At 36.6% G+C, this 18,963-nt stretch overlaps 1 protein-coding gene across 3 annotated transcripts in view; it reads right to left on the reverse strand.

The window, feature by feature from the left end:
• The window catches only part of TOX3 (TOX high mobility group box family member 3), a 489,533-nt gene that overhangs the window by 340,262 nt on the left and 130,308 nt on the right, over positions 1 to 18,963 (reverse strand). The window contains exon 8 of one of the 3 annotated variants that reach the window (XM_080364727.1): positions 1 to 18,963. This exon is cut by the window's right edge and continues 53,745 nt beyond it. The exons of the other annotated variants lie outside the window; for them this stretch is intronic. The gene's annotated coding sequence lies outside the window, so the exon portion shown is untranslated. 3 annotated transcript variants of the gene reach the window in all.

The following is an 18,963-nucleotide window of genomic DNA, read 5'->3' on the forward strand; positions in this document are numbered from 1 at the left end:
CTCTGGAGGATGAGTGGTCTCATTTAATGTCTATTTTTTTAATAAGCAGCCAGCTGACTAAACAAAACAAAAAGAGAGAAGTTCAGACTCTGATACTTAAGTACCTGTGAAACCAGCTTTTCCCAGTTATTTCCTGTATGCTTGGAATTTAGATGGGCTGGGAATTACTTTAGCTAAAACACGCCAGTCCCAAGAACTGGACAGTACACTGATTATCTTTATAAATACCTAGTAAGCCTAATTAATTGTTTCAGATGGATAATAAAGAATAGATGATGCCGAAAATGATTGTCCCTTTACCACAGCCTTCCCTGTTCCATCTCCCTAGTTCTTCCTCTGTAAAAGCTGTCTCAGAGTGGGGTTTCAGATGGGCAAAATTTCCACACTGGAACTGCAAGGACAAGATTCAGTATTCAACCTACCTACCCCCTTTTGCTTTTAGCACAAGAGAGAAAAAAGTGGGAGGTTATTTTTGTTAAGCTAGGAATGCCTTTTGAGAGACTTTGCCAGCACTGAAATGGTTACTGTACATTGAAATAGTTCTTCACCTTTTTGTTCAATGTGAAAGGCAGAAAAGTGATGCAAATATGAAGCAATGTGTCAGTTCTGCTAAATAAAAATGTGCACAGTAAAACTAAATCACATACATTGAAGTGTTATTTTGGTTTTATGGAAATGTAATCTGTGTTATGACATTTGCATTTCATATAACTGCTATGGATAACTAATCTTCCAATGCATTGCATACCATTTTGTCACCAAAAAAAAGTAATACTGTATCATCTGTTTCCACCTGTACACTAGAATATTCCATGACAAATGTATCAACATCAATTGTATAAATTCACTCAAGAGCCAATGAAAAGTATGAATACATGTAATAGAAAGATTTCTTTTCCCCTTAAACGCTACACAGCTATTAGAAGATATCATAGCTTGGTAGTAAATAAAAAATTACAACTTCAAACAACACAATATATGGGTGTTTATATGCATTCTAAGACTTCTGAATTTTGAGTGAAAATTAAACACCTCAATATAGACTGCCAATATGGAACCTTAACCAGAACCCTATGAAATTTGATGTTTCCCATTCCGTGCCCAAAATTCATAGTTCCCAGCTCTATGATGGTTTGCATCATGTTACATAATAGAAAAAAATGATACCTAAATACAAGTGACAATGTTAAGTACATTTGGAATTCCTTATCCTTTCTCTTTTCCTTCTGTGTCCCTTGCTTTTGTTTTAATGCTTTTCTTTTGCTTACTTAAGTCATTATCCAACATCCCCAAAGTTTCAGTTATCAACAAATGCCTCTGGAGGAAGTTTTAACAAAGGGGTTGGGTTGTACATGCTTTAGCCCAGATTGAGCCCCGATTTCACAACACTAGCACAAACAAAAAGCCCCCCAGCTCCCCCATTTTGGAAATCAGTCAAAACCAAGGGGACTCCATAGGAATACAGAGTGGGATTTACCTCCCAGCCCTTGAAATCACTTAGGTACAAGGAGCAGGACTACTTGCAGTAAAAAACCAATATGCTCTGGTAAAGTGCAGCGTCATATGCCAGCAGATGAGACATGGCGCTTCAAGTAATTCATTGACTTAGTAACAGACTTTTCATTGACTTTCAATGAGACTTGTACTCTTTAGTTATCAAGGGACATTTCAAAAAGATAAATCTATGCTTAAAGTACAGAATGGCCTAACTCACTGAAAATTGCATAACATACTGAAAATCTAACTAGCAAATGTATGGGGTTTTTTTATTATTTCTTAGCATAATTACGGAAGGCCAGTTTTTAATGTGGAGGGTTTTTTTTTTTCCTTGGGAAAATCAAATTTTCCTATCTGTTGTGAAAGCCAATGCAAAAAAGATGTCTGTTCGCTGGAATGTAGCTTTCTGCAGTGACATAGCTATTTTGGGGATTCTTTTGTGTGCTAGGTTAGAGGGAGTAGCAGCTTTTTAAGCTCAGATGTGTAAATGTCCCCATTTACACCCTAGCTCTGTAAAAATAGGTTTTCGTGCATATTGCAGTCAATATACACAGACAAAAGAGAAAAGTGAAATAATTCTCATATTAGAAAACTGAGTACTTACCTAGTGATAGCAGCTGGAATGAAAATGGCTGAAAGCAATAAAAATCCATTTTACCATTTAGTACAGTTTGTCAGACTAGAGAAATGGGATTGAATTTCAAAGCCACAGGCAAGCTGGCAGAAATCTGTGGTTATGCAGTTGATAGGGTTTTTTTTTCCCTTTTTTTCTTCTTTTTTTTTTCTCCCCCCCCCTCCCCCCCCCCCTTATTTACAACTCTTTTGATAAGCCTTCAGCAAGTTACATAGGTTTTTCTAGTTGTATCTCCTTTGACTGGATTAGAATACTTGATGACAGTTTGGATAAGTTTGAGGCAGATGGTTCTTGACATTTTTCATGCCATCAGTTACAAACCATGCAAGGAAACTCTTTCATCCTTTGTTTATCCTTCACTTAGAAGCCACTATGGTAGATCGTTAAACTTTCATTTTTCACAGTGCTGATTAAGGCTTACTACAAGGCAGATGTTATGCAGCACCATTTTTAACAATTTACATTTAGCACCAAAGCTGGCTTTGTACTTGTTCCAGTGGATCAATTCACATTTCAAAAACTTCAAGGTCAACCTCTAAGCATTGCTACTCTGTTGAACAACGAAATGTTTCATAAAGTTTTCCCTGTGACTGTAGCACTTGAAAATATGTGTTGGCCACTCTGTTTACTTGTTTATATCTGCCAAAATGAATACAAGTATCTATTGTTCATCTCTGCTACAATTAAATGACAGATACAGTTCTATAAAATCCAAAGACTTGAACTAAACTGAACGAAAGATTACTATTTCAGCACATAATATGACAAAAAATTCCTCATTTATTTTCAGTATCAGCATTTCAAAATAACAAATAATTCAAATAGCAGTTGGTCTTAATTTACATTAGGTCAGGCACTAGCATTTAATGGATAAAAATGTTTACTGGTTTACTTCACATCTTTATGTGCAGTGTTTATTTTATGATTATGTAAATTATATACTTCTTAGCACAAACTCTAATAATAGCTATATGTAAATTAAAATGGGTAAAGGCACCTTTAGAGAATAGCAGAATAACGACAATAATGACAAAACACAATAAAAGTAATTCATGGTAACTTCATGCTCTACAGAAAACTTGGAGTGTTTACCAATATTTGTGCTCATCTGTAGATCATGTAAGTCCCCATTTTTTACTGAAAATTATGAATGTATTTGTCCATTTTAAGTGGAGTTTATCTCTAGCCAGTCATAACACTGGGGTACCAGGTTTTGTAGTGGTGACAGTTTTACCAATGACACTAAAGGGAAAATGAACTTTTGGTGACTGAAGACTTTTTTAATTCAGACTCTTCAAATAATCAACATAAAATGGAAAGAAGGGTGTATATAATATTTAAAAGCCTATTTGCTTGAATGGCATAACAGCTGACCAACGTTAATTTTCAAGATTAAAAAAAAAAATAAATAATGGGGATTTTCTAGGCTGTTGTCCCTTTTTTTTAAGAAAAAATAAAGCTGTAGCAATATCTTGTTAATTATTATTGTCGTGAAGTTCTGCAGGAAAGATTAGCAGATTGAATTATAATTTTATCCTCTGATACCTCCTGATCCTCATCACACCCTTTTCTTATGCTCAATTTATTCTATTTTTTCCCCTGAATCTGTGCCATAAGGACTTTTCTACCCTAGGCCTAACTCCCTCAAGACTTCCCATCTGTTACTACTACTTCACCCTTTACATCTAAAACTATTTCATATCTGTATCTCTACCCATTATTCTACTAAATTAATGTTCAGGCTTTTCTCAAATTAAAAATGGGTTTCATCTGAGCAGTTCACTTGAGTAATGACCAGAAGTCCAGGAAATCTTGTTCTTGGGATAAACATCTATGCCATGGAAAAATACTAGATACAAATCTATCACAAAAATATTTTCTGCTCTCATCTTATGAAATCTTAATTTCAGTAGTACCTGGGAATGCCTTCATTTCACTTGAAGAATTACAGACAGTATAACTGTCAGTCATGCTAACAAAAATGTGGGGAATACACAGATAACACATGGTCACATCTCTGCTGCAGAAACCATCCTGGAAATCTTATAAAGAAAAGGCTACTGAATCTCAAAAAAAGGTCTGAAATGGTGCTGGCCTGCGTTATGCATCTGCATTAGATTTGATACTTTTCCCACCTAAACTCATACACCAATCTATATTTATAAAACCTTGAGCAAATAAGGCTCACAGTAATGATGACTGTGTCATTAAGGAATGTGTAATGCCCTTGCAAAAGCACTGCCACAGACATTGTCTTCCTTTTCGATAGCTATATCAACAACAAACAAAAAAATATAGAAGAGGGATACAAATGGGAAAGGGTGGATTTCATCTTATTTCTTGTTATATTATTATCCTGGCTTACAACAGTATTTATCAACCTACAGTTTGATTTGCTATAATTTATGTTTACCTCTTATCTTCTTAGAATAAAAGAGTATCAGGGTTCCAAGGATAACAGAGAAGCGATGTTATTTAATTATTCCAAACTATCTTGTGCTTTGGTACACAAAAGATAACAGTCAACATACTGCTACAAGTTTGCTGATATGCAAGCTGTGGTCAAGATAAAATATTTAACAGCAGAAAAATACACTTTATAGTGCAGCTGCTATAATGGGATTTTAAATAAGGAAAACCAACTCTGTTTACTCTCAGTTTTGAAAATACATACAAAGCTATCTACATTCATCCATAAATTAACTAGATAACAACAGAAGATAGGTGGATAATGGAACTTGACCATTTAACATACACTCACCAAACAGGTGCAGGAGAGAAAGAAAGTACATGCAGGTAACTGTGAGCAGCAACACTACCAACACATATAAAAAAGAACTGATGTTATCATGGAAACTGTGAAAGTAAAGCCTAAAGAGATTGCACTATCATAGTGCCCCAAGGTTCATCTCCAGGCTCAGCATAGCTTTCTGTGTAGAGTTACACATATTTGAATGTTTGGGAACAGAAAAAGAATAAGGAAAAAACAAAACCAAGAAAAGAATAACATGGGCCAGATCCCTGTAAACTGGCTTCATTCCACGGAAACAAATGCAGCAGTGCCAGCTTGTGCCAGCTGAGGATCTGACATTACATGGAAAAATCCTGAGGCACCTGCAGTTCTGTGGGGGTGAATAATTTATGAATACATGAAATGTTCTGAATAACATATTTCTGAATATTTTTCCATTCACTCCATTCTAATTCTTTCACAGACCATGTTCTTTAAACCCATTTATTACAAGCTCACAGTAGAAATGTGACAATGACAATTATTTGGCCAATCCCCACCCGTTTCTTTGCCTACTGCAGTTTTACTGGGATGTGAAGAGAGGTGACTATTTTAGTGTATTCTTCTTCTGACAGTTCTTAGAATGTGATAGACAAAGGACAGACAGGTAATCCTTCTTGATTAAGAGGACAGATACAGTCTCTGCTGACTTCAATTGCTTTGGCTGCACTATAAATGTTATTTCACCCTTTTCTCAAATCTACATTCCGTTTTAGACCTAGCACCCATTAAATATTAGGCAATATCCTCAACTCTACTGACAAGTCAGATAAGGTGAAAGCAGAAGGCTAGGTATAAACGTCTCTGAGCACCTCACTACAATCGTTGTCTTAGGATCCCATATGCCAGCCCAGAGATCAATAACGAGAAAAAACAGTACTCAGCATTACTCTAAAATTGATGGGGTTTAGAAGTAAGGTCTACCTGCTCGCTGTGCTAGACATGGCTCACTGTCTGACAGCGAGAACATCACACATCCAGGCTGGCCTTTACCAGATAAGGAGTTCACACCCCAAGTTCACAGCTCATCAGCTGCAGACTTTCTCAGCAATGGCTGAAATTCTGGCAAAGCCTGGGCATTCACCCCCTCCAGGCACAATTCCTTTACAAGAGTACTGCTCAGGGTGATCTTATCTGAAAAACATCTGAGAAACTCACTATAGAGCAGAAATAGCTTATTGCATTTCCAGATGCACAGAGATAAAACGCAGTGTGCTTCCAGACATTAATGCATATATGCAAAACTCTACTGCAGCAAAAACGTTCTGGTAACAACATTTTTGTAAAGTTCCTGCACATAAATGTCTCTGTGGATATCTGCAATAGAGATGAAGAGTGATGTGAAGCTTTTTTAGACAGCCAACGTCCAAACTGTTGGCTCCTGTAGTGGATTTACTACCTCTAGTCCAAACCTGAACAGCTTCCTAGATTCCCTCTATCCCACTCACCCAGAGAAGGTCCCTGCTGAGGTTAATGTGAACATAGTTCATGTTGGTACCTGCACCCCTAAACATCCTGCATGATTTGCATGTTGGGAACATAGGCAAACAGGTAGTAGAACCAACCATTTACATGGGCCTTGCAAACCCTATTCCAGCCCCTTTATTCCTGTTGCCTACTCTTCATCAAGAAATTTTGTGTCTGTACACCTTTACCAACAATGCTAGATGAGCTGCGCTCTCCTTGCATGTGCGCAATTTCCCATTAGCCTTCCTGAGATTTATGTATGCATCCAAAGAGGAGAATAGCCCTCTATGAATGTTTTAACAATCAGAACAATGAAGCGTTGTGCATCAGACTGTTAAAAATGTTTCTAAACACTGTGTTCAATACACACTACTTGATTTCCAAAGCTACTCTGGACAGAAATGATTTAGAAAACAACTCACAAGTAAACTAAAGCTCTTCTAATAAAACAAATATTTCACAGTTCATTTAATCTAAGATATTGAAAAGAACTGCCAGTACTCAGGTACGTGACCTGAAGCACAGAGCTTTATTGCTTTCTCCACCAGGGATTAGAAATGTTCGGAGTAAAATAGATGCTGCTAGGCAGGGCTTCCTTTAACATAACAGTCATATCCCAGGACCACTGATACTTTCCCAGGAAGTGGATAAAAACAGCAGGGGGATTGAGGTCAAGAAAATTTAACATGTTTTTGGCTCTAATCTATCACATTAGAGAAAAAATTCAGTGTTCACAACTACATGAGTGAAATAATTTAAAGCATTCGCACTTGGTAATATGCATTAAGAGCTTTAAATTTTCTTGCAATATTATTTCCCTATAGGAAGTGTTTTACTCTACAAGACACTTTGTCTTGTTGATGCACTGCACACCCTGCCCTTTTTTACAAAAAAATTTCCCACTCACCATTTGTCCTCACATACCCCTCTATCTCCCCTTCTCTTCCATTCTGTGAAACGCTTGTTCATAAGGTGCAAAAGAGTGTCCTGATGGTGGTCAGCCTGTAGACGTATGAATAATATTTGCAACAGGTGAAGTTCACATCAGGCAGACACAAGGCCTATGCCCAGAACATTTTGTGCTGTGTGGCCAGTTATGACTAAATAGGGGTAACAAATGACGGACTAAACAGACATGTAAATTTGCTTTCAATAGACTTTTTTCAGGGAATACTGTAGCTCGGTGTTCTTACTGCATGCTGTAATCTATTTCACCTTCAGAGGAAATGGCCTCAAGTTGCACCAGAGGAGGTTTAGATTAGATATTAGGAAAAATTTCTTCTTGACCATGAAAGGGTGGGCAAGCATGGGAACAGGCTGCCCAGGGAGGTGGTGGAGTCACCATCCCTGGAGGTATTTAAAAGACGTGTAGATGTGGCGCTTAGGGACAGGGTTTAGTGGTGGACCTGGCAGTGCTGGGTTAATGGTTGGACTCAAAGATCTTAAAGGTCTTTTCCAACCTAAACGATTATAAGTTGATAAAAACCAAATGATATTCAACAACCTGTCTCTTTATTCATCTTAATAAGCCAATGGTTTAGTCTAAGTACTCCAACTCTAATCTCTAGACGAACTGACACTTTTGCAGTCTGAAATAAATAATGTATTGACAAGGAAAGGTTAGTTAAATTAAGTATCCTTCAGTCAAAAAGTTTGAACTGATTCTAATCACCAGGATCAATGTTGTCTGTTGCAACAAGATCAACCCCAGCCAAACACACCTGTTTTCCTACCTAAGGAAGGAGCAGATCCACAGTGGTACCTTTTTATTTTGTGAATCTCCATAGGGGCTGCTTGGAAAGCTCTTGAGGAAGGCTGGAGGAAGGGTGTTCTCATAGAAAATGTAGCAACATATTCCAGAAATAGTTGAAATAGAATAGAAATGGTGAAACTTCTGAGGCTCTCACCATCCCCAAAGAAATGATTAAGACTAAACCCACACCTCTCCCACTATTCTTCAACAGCACTAAGCCTGGCTACAGAATTAACTCCATCCAAAGGAGACTCAAAGGCTGTTGCTGTTACTCATTCATTGTCTTCTAATCAAAGATAATTTGACAAGTGAAATTATATTAAAAAAAAATCCAATAAAACCTAGTTCTCTGAACTCATGGAGAAGTTTAATTCCAATTGAAATCAATGGGATTTATGGGCCTAAGTGCCTTTGGGACTTTAAATCTTAGCATATATTTTACTGCCATGTAATAATCAATAGTTCTCAAGGCAGGAGGACTAGTAATGCTCCAGATCCCTTATGAAGATGTGGGCACTTTTTTACAGATGTCTCTAAGGAGACTGAAAATTATTACTTGCTTTCTTATAGACCATCAGAAAAATATTAAATCAGTTTAAATTTTAATAAATACTTGTGAACAATATCATCAAAGTGACAATCATTGATTTATTTGTCTGTTTACCAAATACAGTGATTGACCAAATCTGTCTTACTAGAAGATTCACAGGTAATAGACATCCTTCGACAGTGTATACTATCATGAGATAGGCTACATTAGCTCTTGTACTGGGAAAATACGATGGCAATTCCATAAGACATTAATAATGCATGGTCCTAAGAAAAGAATCAAGTAAAATTGATACTTTTCTCGTGTTAGTTTAAATAAATATTTCTACAGATAAAAACAAACAAAAAAAGGAATATAAAATTACATTAGGCATAAGTATGAAGTTTTTCTTTATGTTGACTTTGCATATAATTTCCTAGTTTTTATTATTTGCTATAATTGCATGATCCTTTGTGTAAGATACTAGGATATTTCAGTAATTAATGTAATGTAAACCAAGAATAATCGAAGAGCTTAGAGCTACTGGCTCAGTAGCTTGTTTTTTGCAAACTTTATCATGTTCCTGTATTGTCTTAGTTAAAAGAATAACAAAATTATTTGAGAAAATACTTTATTTTTCTAGACATATTTTACCTTCTTATTTGCACTGAACTCTAAGTACCCAAAAGCTCAGGGCTAGATTTTCAAGTACTTGCTATCAGGAATTCACTTTCTGACAAATGCGGCAGCTTTACATGAGAGTTCAGCTCTTTCGAAAATCAGGCCTTAACCTACTTAAACTTTTGAGTATTTCTTTTGCTGAATTTTCCACCAAATCATTTCAGTCTGAGTACCAGCCCCCTACATCATTTTGAAAGCAGTGAGTTGGCAAATTTCTCTTTTATACACATACACACAAACACTACATTGCCTTTGGAGATGGTTCTGGGTAGTAATTAGTCATAGATTACACACATCCGTTAGTAGCAGAACATCTAAACAAAAAGAAATCAAACAAAAAGAGCAGACTGTTTAGGAAAACCTCAAGAACTTAACCTGGGCTTTCGCCTGCCCCAGCTGGCAGAACGAGTCTATGTCAGTCGTGTTCATAAATATTAGCTTTTAAAAGAAATCTATTTTCCCTACAATAAAATTAATTTGATGAAAATGTCTATCTAAAAATAAAATAAATAAAAATATCATATTGAGTTTCTACTTTGCAAAAGCTTTGGAGAGAATGAATTTATTGTATTGAGCTAAAAGCAAAAGCAACTACCACACCATACAGTCAATTTTTGATAAAGCAGCTTGCTTACCAAATAGCCCATAAATAGAGTATGAAAGTAGATATAAAATACTCAGAAGTTTGTAAATAATGGATTGGTTAGAGTAACTTAATGCAAATTTGGTGAAAGAAAAGAAATAGGCCTTGGACCTCACTTAAATATTTCCACTTAACATGAGTAATTCACTCTGATTTGCTCCACTAGTAAGGTGATGAGAAGAAAATGGTAGACACCAACATGACAGGAGTTCTTTTATAGTGTCCATTTCCAAAGAAACCAAAATGAAATTCTGTCTTCAGTTAAAAAATGAAAAGGTAGGGTTCAGACTTCAAAGTGTCCAGCTTTTTCTAGAAAAAAGGGCAGAAGGGAGTCATCATTTTTATGCTAACAAAGATAGAAATAATGCCTTTTTTCTCTCATCTTTACATAAAGACACAGCCATTGTTGGTCCTATTGTGGGTTTAACCTACATTTTGAGAGCTGGACCAGTTCCATACTGACAAAGAACCACCGCTCTTATCCCAAAAAATCTGCACCACAGTTTTCTCTCTGCATAGTTCTTGGCATGAGATGGTCATGGAAAGAAAGAGCGTTACCTTACTTCTTCCCACAGTAGCCCTTGGCTAACCTATCTTTACAAAGCTATTCAGTATTTCTAAGTTACCTACCTTTTCTTCCTCCTATGCTGTAAGAACCATGGTTACAATAGGGAGCATTATTTTTACACAGCTTGCCTGATTTTCTCTTTTATTAGTTTGCAAAGAATAAAACAGAGCAGTGGTGGGGAAAATCTGTTCTTTTTCAAATACCTGCCCTCTTATACTTCACTAGCTAGTGGCTTTGAGTATTCTTAGAGCTCAGTTTTGAGTTGGGCAGTGTTGGGGCAAGTGTGATCACAAATTTTCTCATCAGAATATAAATGCCTTCCTATATGATTGCTATTCCTTAGCAATTATCTTTGATAATCAAAATTGTGTAGTCTTTGGATTGCAAGGCTCACATGAAGTTCTAGTTGTCATATTATAGACTTAAGATGTTCTCATTGGTAATCATTGAGACCCAGCAATATGTTTTAAAGCAAAACAGATACAGGTCAGGAATTCTTAGTATGTTCTGATGCGACCTAAGTTCAGTGTGTGGAGATGGCAGCTGATTTACATTGACCTGCCACATATTGAGGATTGCAACAATTCACAGTTAAACCAAGCACCAGTCCTTAAAAAGCTGTCATCTAAATTGTGATCAAGTTACTTGAATAAAATTAAATACTGCAGATTGCCAAACTCTAGCTATGTACAGACTTGTGATTTCCAAAGGATTTCCTGTTTTACTATAATTTTTTAAATGCCATGTTTGATGGTCACGTACAGAGATGTTGCACAAATCTGAAGAATACAGACCATTTTTTCATAGTTCTAGTGTGAATGCAGTCCATCCTGTCTTGATCTGTGCCAGAAGCTACATTAAAAGCAGGAGTCCATGTCTCCCTGAGGAGATACCTATTTTAACAGAAGGTGAGAAAACAACAGAGAGGCAGACACGTTATTGTGTTTTCCAGAGTTCTGCAGTAGCGAAGGCTTATAGAGATTTGCAGGAATTAATAGCCTTTTGGTCAACCAGATGAAGTATGCACATGGTGGAGGATTAGGCCTGTTGACAACTTCTCACAGGATGTGAAAAGAAAATTATGTGCTAGGTGGATCTATGCTTATACGATGAGGAAGACATTTCTCTCACGCTCTTCTTGGAACTACTTCTATCCACAGCTTTGGTAATTTGGAATAGCTCAAAATTCCAAACCTCAGTGGAGCAGCAATACATTATACCAGCCACTTAAGAACTCCAGAATTAGATATTGATAAATCCAGGGTAAACAGCTAGCTTGTCCCTATATCTTACTTGTCTCCATGGATGGATGACTAACATAAAATACCCAAGCTATTTAAGATGAAAACAGCTATTTGTAAATTGTTTGTCCAAAATACAAGCATAAGTTTTGTAACTCTTAGTGTTAGACACTTGATGCTTGATCTACTGCAGATCAGTTAGGCATATACTTCATATACATATTCCATGAATCATATTCCAGCAGCATCTCTGACCATTTCTTACCATTAGCACAAAATCTCCAAATTGCTTGTCAGTTTGTGAAGTATTTAAAATATTCAGTAAGCAACTAGCAAATTGTTACTACTGCTATATGTCAAATAAAATTGCACTACGCAACAGGAAAAAAATGTTATATTTAAGCTGCCAAGCGTTTCAAATGTAGATATGAACTTTTACCTTTTTATTTTACCAGAAAGAGCTGAACTTCTCATTCAAAAAATGTAGAGCTTTTCTTTATTTCATTATAGTACAGCAGCTTTTGTCAGTAATTGGACTAGATTCTGTAAATGGTGGGGCCAATAATAGGTCAAATTAAGTTATCAGGTTACTAGACAGGTTAGTCAGGCACTTCCCAGTTACATCTTTGGGCTAATGTTTCCTATATTGTACCAAGGGATATGACTAAGACATTTAATTTCAATTTGTAATTTTCTTTGAATGGATATTTAAGTATGTTTTTCTCCTGCTAAGAACATTTGCATTAGGAGTTCCTTCCAATTGCTCATAAAAATCTGATATATCTTTTTACTAAAAAATTTTCAAGTTGCTGAATTTTCAGTAGTTACTGGGTCAAATCTGTCTCTGATGTAAATCTGGATAAATGGATTTACTGCAACAACAATGGACCACAGTGGTGTTTTGCTTAGCCCTATGTACGCTTTGCCTCTCAATTGTATTCAGCTTTCTATGGAATACTACTAATAAAGATACCACTTTTAAAACATAACCCCACCACCACCACTTTTTAATGTTTTTAGGGTATTTGAAGGCCTTCTGGAAAGAAGGGCCAGTTTTAATAAATATTAATCTTCCACTACTACTAGTAACTATATTTAGAAATATATAATTGTATGAACACACACATTGCATGTGTATAGAGACAGAAAATATCACAAGACTTAGTAAACCCTTGCAAAGTACACAAATCAGCATAATTATACAAAGCTGCAATATGGAGGAATTTAAGACATGGCCAATAGTAGGGGCTAATGCTAATAAACAGGATTTTATTGAAAAAATAGCAGGAAAAGAATATGAATATTCAACTATTATTCCAACAGAAGTAATATAAGGTTTATATTGAAAGATGCCTTGATATAAACATTCTGGGATTTCTCGTAAAAGAGATCTTGCCTTCTCCTTTTCTGTAATTATATTTGGGATGGAGTGAGACAGCCTTCATATAAAGATCTGTAGCAAGCTTTACATGTGGTTGTGGTCATGTACATTCTTTGATGTGTGTTTGCACAAAGTACTACGTGTTCCCCAGTTTTCAAATTACTTATCCTTCCCAGCTCAGCCATCGGTACTACTGAAGACAGTGGCATCGGTCTCAACATAGACTGCATAAGCTCATGGCACACTGAGAATTTACTCATGTACAGACACATCAAAACAGATTTTTCCATAGCAATTTCAGTTTAAAATTTTTGTACTTCTTGGAGGAAAAAAAACCAAAATCAAACACAAAGTTCACCAGCATATTGACTTGTGCTTAGAATACTGCACAGGGATACACCAGCTCTCTTGCTCCTTGCAGACTCTAGTGACACCAGTAGCTTCAACAATTGCCCTGTACCTCAATCTCCACATGTAAAAAGGGAGACATGTCTGGTTTTGTTCTTTTTCTGATTTATCTGTTTATTTCAGAGAAGTAAAAAAGATGTGTCAAAACCATAGAATTCAGGCAAGTCTACTCTGTCAGGTATGTAGTAGATTATAAAAAATCAACATACATATAGACAGTCTGATATTTCAGTATATTAGAAAGGCTTCTCAGTTCTACTGGTATTAAAAGATATATAAAAAATGCCAGCCATAAAATTCTAATTAGAGAATAACTGACTTTAAGAGAGATTTTCAGAGGAGCCTGAAGAGTATGACACCTCTATTAAAAGATTTCTATTTTTTTTTAAACAACACTGGTATGAGAATGGAACCAGCCTGTCTCCCACTTCCAAATAATTCTGACTTCTTTTTGCAACCCACTGGCTAGTGCCATCTTGCCTTATTCACACTGCATAGTGAGTATTAGAAAAACGTACCAAAAAGTTCGTATTACCAATTTCAGCCAACAGTAATGGAAAGCGTAACTTAAATTGCCTTCCAAACCTTTCCTGCGTTTGTAGGTAAATTGAACTAAACTTCTGAGAAACCTGTCTCCTGAATGCTATTGTTCAGAGTATGAAGTAGATCTGAGGCAGGAGCAGGGATGGGGTATATCACATTTGCATAAGGAAGACAGCTCCTTTGTAAACATTGATACAGAATGGCAAGTCTAGCAATGACTTTTTCCCCCTGAAACTCTCTCCCCTCTGACTTACACATCCTTGTAATATATACTGCTGTTTTGACTTGAGCTATGCACCCAAATAGACTATTTGTGGAGTATTTGTGATGCACAGATCTATTATGCACAGCTATCAGAGGTCAAACACAGAGCAATTCTATACCTCTGATGTCAGCCTGAACAGAAGCATTGTTCTTGGCAGTGACAGGAAAAAGGCACCACATCCAAATTACTGAAAGCCTTCTCATGGCAGAAGAAAAAGCTGTCAGTTTAACAGCTGAACACAGAAGGTTCAACCAGTATATATCCTTCTCATTCAAGTAACATGAAACCCTGGAAAAAAAAAAAAAGAAAAAAAAAAAGAAAAAAAGAAAGAAAAGGGGAAAAAAAGCTGGAACTGTGTCAGATTTTTTAAGTTGGAAAAGCTCTTGTCAATGCTGAACAAAGAAAACCAGCCATTTGTGTTGCCAAGACAGTGCTACTGAATTACAAAATAAAAAAGAAAGAGGGAGCCTCAATACAAATGTATAATGTGCATGCCTGTACATGTGTACCAAAACAGAAAATATTCTAAATTTACTCTAGTTTCATATTTACACTGTGTAGTAGGATGCAGACTGTGTGAATATATTTTAATATGCACACTCACACATAGGTATATGCTAACCTCTAGTAGATAAAATTTGCCCCCTATGTAAATGTCCCTCTTCTGTGTTTCGTTACTGAAAACAAAAATTGTTCTGCCTAATTACCAGAGTCATATCTTACTCATGCTCAGTCTATGCCCCTTGAATAGCATCCCCAAACTCCACACACTGTACCTAAAGAGCAGGGGAATATCCTCCCTGCTTGGGGTGAATGACCCTTTCACACATCTTTCATAAAAGCAGACCTTAGCGTGTTAACAGCTATCTAATAATGATGCAAGAAAATAATTTTATGACTCTGGGCTATACAAAATAAAGGTGCAGGCTGTGTTGAGCCCCGAGGCCACAGTCCCCTTACTTTTCCTCTGACCAAAGCATTGTTCAGTGCAAGGGAAAGATGTGTGGAACTACAGCCACTTTAAGTACCAAATCTTCACTTTTTGCTCTCATAGTTTTAAAATGTACACTGGATGAACAGCAAGCATTTGTAAAAGCTAAGTATGTCATCCAGCTTACAGGCTGTATTTCATTTTCTAATGCATAAGTAAGAGAGATTTAAAATGCCAGTAAATATTTCTAACCCAGCTACATCACACCAGCGAGGCATTAGATGGGGAATGTGCATGCATCTGTCATCTGATCTGCCACATGGTCCTTGAAGAAGTATCAGTCCTGGTATGTGCTTTACTAGTTTTGTTTTCCACTACCATGGGATAAGCAGTTTAAAAAGTGATGCTAATTTTTAGCGGAAGAACGATGAGAAGTAATATGAGAAGACAGGTGTACACAGTCACACGATGAATTCAGAATATTAATACATTACTCTCTGACAACATTAAAGAAAGCATCGACTTTAATTTAATTCCTGTGGATTGCTGATGCTTTTTTGTTATTACAAAGCAAAAATAGATCATGTTTGCTGATTAGAAGTTCCCATGCTCTTCTTATTTATCTCACACTTGAAGTCATAACACTCGGCTTGTGACAACATAATTGTCACCATAGAAACTAATTGAGTTCTCATGAAATAGAACATTTGCACAATATTTGGACCCTGTTTACTGAAAACCTAGTAAATGCGCGTACCGCACAAACTGTCACCACTGGCAGATTTCGTAGAAACCCACGAAATATTTTAGTAGGAATTAATTAAAATAAGAATGTTTTCCATCTCTAATTAGGCAAAAATAAATCAATCATTACATTAGGGCCAAGTAAACTTCTCATCAGTTCATCACCAGGATTGCCTCGGTGTTCTTTTGTGTTCAGGTGTAGCTATGTTCATCCTAAAACATGCATTAGATCTCTGATTACTATGAATTGTTGACACACAACACTGACTCACAACCCAAGGAAAATATGGTGAATACTCCTTATGGTATAAAATGGATTCTGAGTTTAAACTCCTATTTCCTTTGGTTTTCTTCTGCTTCTACTTTAAGACCTTTAATCATCATTGACCTTCCTCTGTAGTCTTCACTTTGATATCAAACTAGATTCCCAAAGCCTCCTTAAATGAACAGTTTCTATAAAGGCCTTTAGGAAAGGGTAGACTTTTCTTTCTTTTATTTTACTGCAACAAATATTAAAATGAGGCTATATTCTTTTGTTGTATCAATACCTGGAGTTGCTTTTGTCCATAACAGTAAGAGGGATACATCTTGCTTAACTTCATTCTTTAGGCTCCCTTTACAGTTAACAGAAATCAATAGGTACTGCCAGATAATGAGTCAACCCACATACTGAAAACAAGTCTCTAAGAGAAGGCTTGTGTCTGAAAATGAAGTTAATGACAAAATTCTAATTAGCCTCAAAACTATAACACACACCCCTGTGCCGCTGACCTATGTGGGTCACCCTGACCATACGGCTGTGCACTCGCGTTCTGTGGGTTGAAAAGGGAAGGGCATCACTCACTGATATTTCTGGTGTTTCAGAAAGGTGGATGTGAGAATAATCTAGTGAAACTCTTTCCAAACACATTATCTTAATTTTTCATTATCTCTAACAAGTAACTATTTGCTATACCTCTCAGTAGAAAATGTAAGCTGCTTTTTTTTTTGGGGGGGGGGGCTGGTGGTGGTGGGGTGTCTTTTGTTTTGTCAGACTATGCAAAAGAAGGACGAATAAGAAAAAACAGAATTCTTGAGCATCTGATGATCAGTACAACCTGAATACCTCTGGACCAGCCCACTTACATGTATGATACTATCCTATGATGCTGTCTTAGATACTTGCCAGAGAAGAAACAGATGGAGCCAATAAAAGGCAAAAATGAACTTCATTCTTCCATAACAAGGCAATAAAAACAGCATAATGTAATTATTTTCCATAAGTCAGGTCTTAACACATAGGGGACAAAAAATGAAAAAACTGAAAATAATAAACCTTTTTCTTTTGTTCCAAAGGTTTGATGTGATCACTGTTGCTTTTTGGAAAGGAGCTTGCAAAACTTTATAAATCCTTTTTAGCTTTTAGGTTGCTCTGCTTAAGAATTTCAAAAGGATGTCAGTGTGGGGTTACAGACCAGATTACAATTCTCTTTGCTGCCAGATGTATGTGGGCTGGAGGAATAAATAAGATGCATGGAGATGAAGTTTGTAGTTATCTCTTTTCTCATATATTGACAGAATACGTTTCACAATGCACAGACTGAGTGAGGTTTTTTTCTTCCTCTCCCTGCTTCCTCCCTATTCCATCCCTAGGATCCCTTGGGTATGCGAATATTTTTCTTTTTCTCTCTTGTTTCCTCATTCTGGCTTGCAAGTTTATCCCACACACCTGCAAGAGCAGGAGCTTTCAGTCACAAAGAGCTGCCAAAGCTCTCATGTCAAGGAGGAGACATAATTTGGAGCATCTTTTTCAGCTTCATTAATAACAAAACACCTGTGAGCCAGGGAGTTTAAGAGATTGTGTCTTCATCATTTATGAATCTTCCTCCCTGCTGTGGCACTTATCTCTTTGCCAGCTCAACCTGGCACAATTGCTCAGCATCCAAAATTAAAAAAGAAAAAAAGATATCCTTTTGTCTCCAATGAAAGCACTGTGGACGGAGAAGGCAGGGTGCTGGGAGAAAAGCACCAGGAGCTGAAAGCCTAATCCTGCTAGAGCTGGTAAGAGTGACAAGCCTTGACATTGATTCATGTTTATTCTGTTTGTCACTGGGTTGTTTTTTGTCGTTGCTGTTTTGTTTTAAGAAAAATAAGAGCCAAGAAAATATATAAACCTAATGATTCAAGTACTGACATTAAAGCTGCTCCTCTCCTCCACACTCCCATTGCAAACTTACCATAGTCTACTGAATTGATGTTTTTATTTATAAATAACATAGCTGCGGCAAAGGAAGAGAACAGCTTCTAAGCCTATCTTTCCATAATAAGTTGCTAAAGGGAAGAACTGCCATTAACACACACTTGCCATGAAAGGTTAAACCCTATCTAAAAGATTTATTTTTTAAATCATTGTCATTACTGGAAAGCTTCAAGGAACACTCACAAAATGCTTCATTCTGAAGCTCTACCAAAGGAAGGGCATTTGATTTGCAACCAAACTAACAGCAGCTATACAACACGCTGTGGTTAATTTGACCTCTGAGAACACTGAAGCACTTTGCTAACTATCCCAGACTCCCAGGCACAGAAATTGCCTTTTGATATAATCTGAGTTATTGCCATCCCCTACGAGCCTTTTGAAATTCTCTCAATACAAATGTTAGGACCTAGGAGTCCTTTGGTAGACAGTATAAATGCAAGACAGACATCATTGAATAAATCAATTATAACATCTCACGGTGTCATTCAATAGGATTAAATAACCTGAAGGTCTGATAGATATCCCTATCTAACTACAGCAGACACAACAGTGACCACCACTGGAGAATTATAACTGATGCTATAGCATTAGCATCAAATCTAGGAAGAGAAACCACATCTTTAAATGCCGAAGAGTCACTAAGACACA

This window comes from Falco punctatus, assembly GCF_963210335.1.
Source record: "Falco punctatus genome assembly, chromosome: 14".
NCBI classification, from domain to species: Eukaryota; Metazoa; Chordata; class Aves; order Falconiformes; family Falconidae; genus Falco; species Falco punctatus.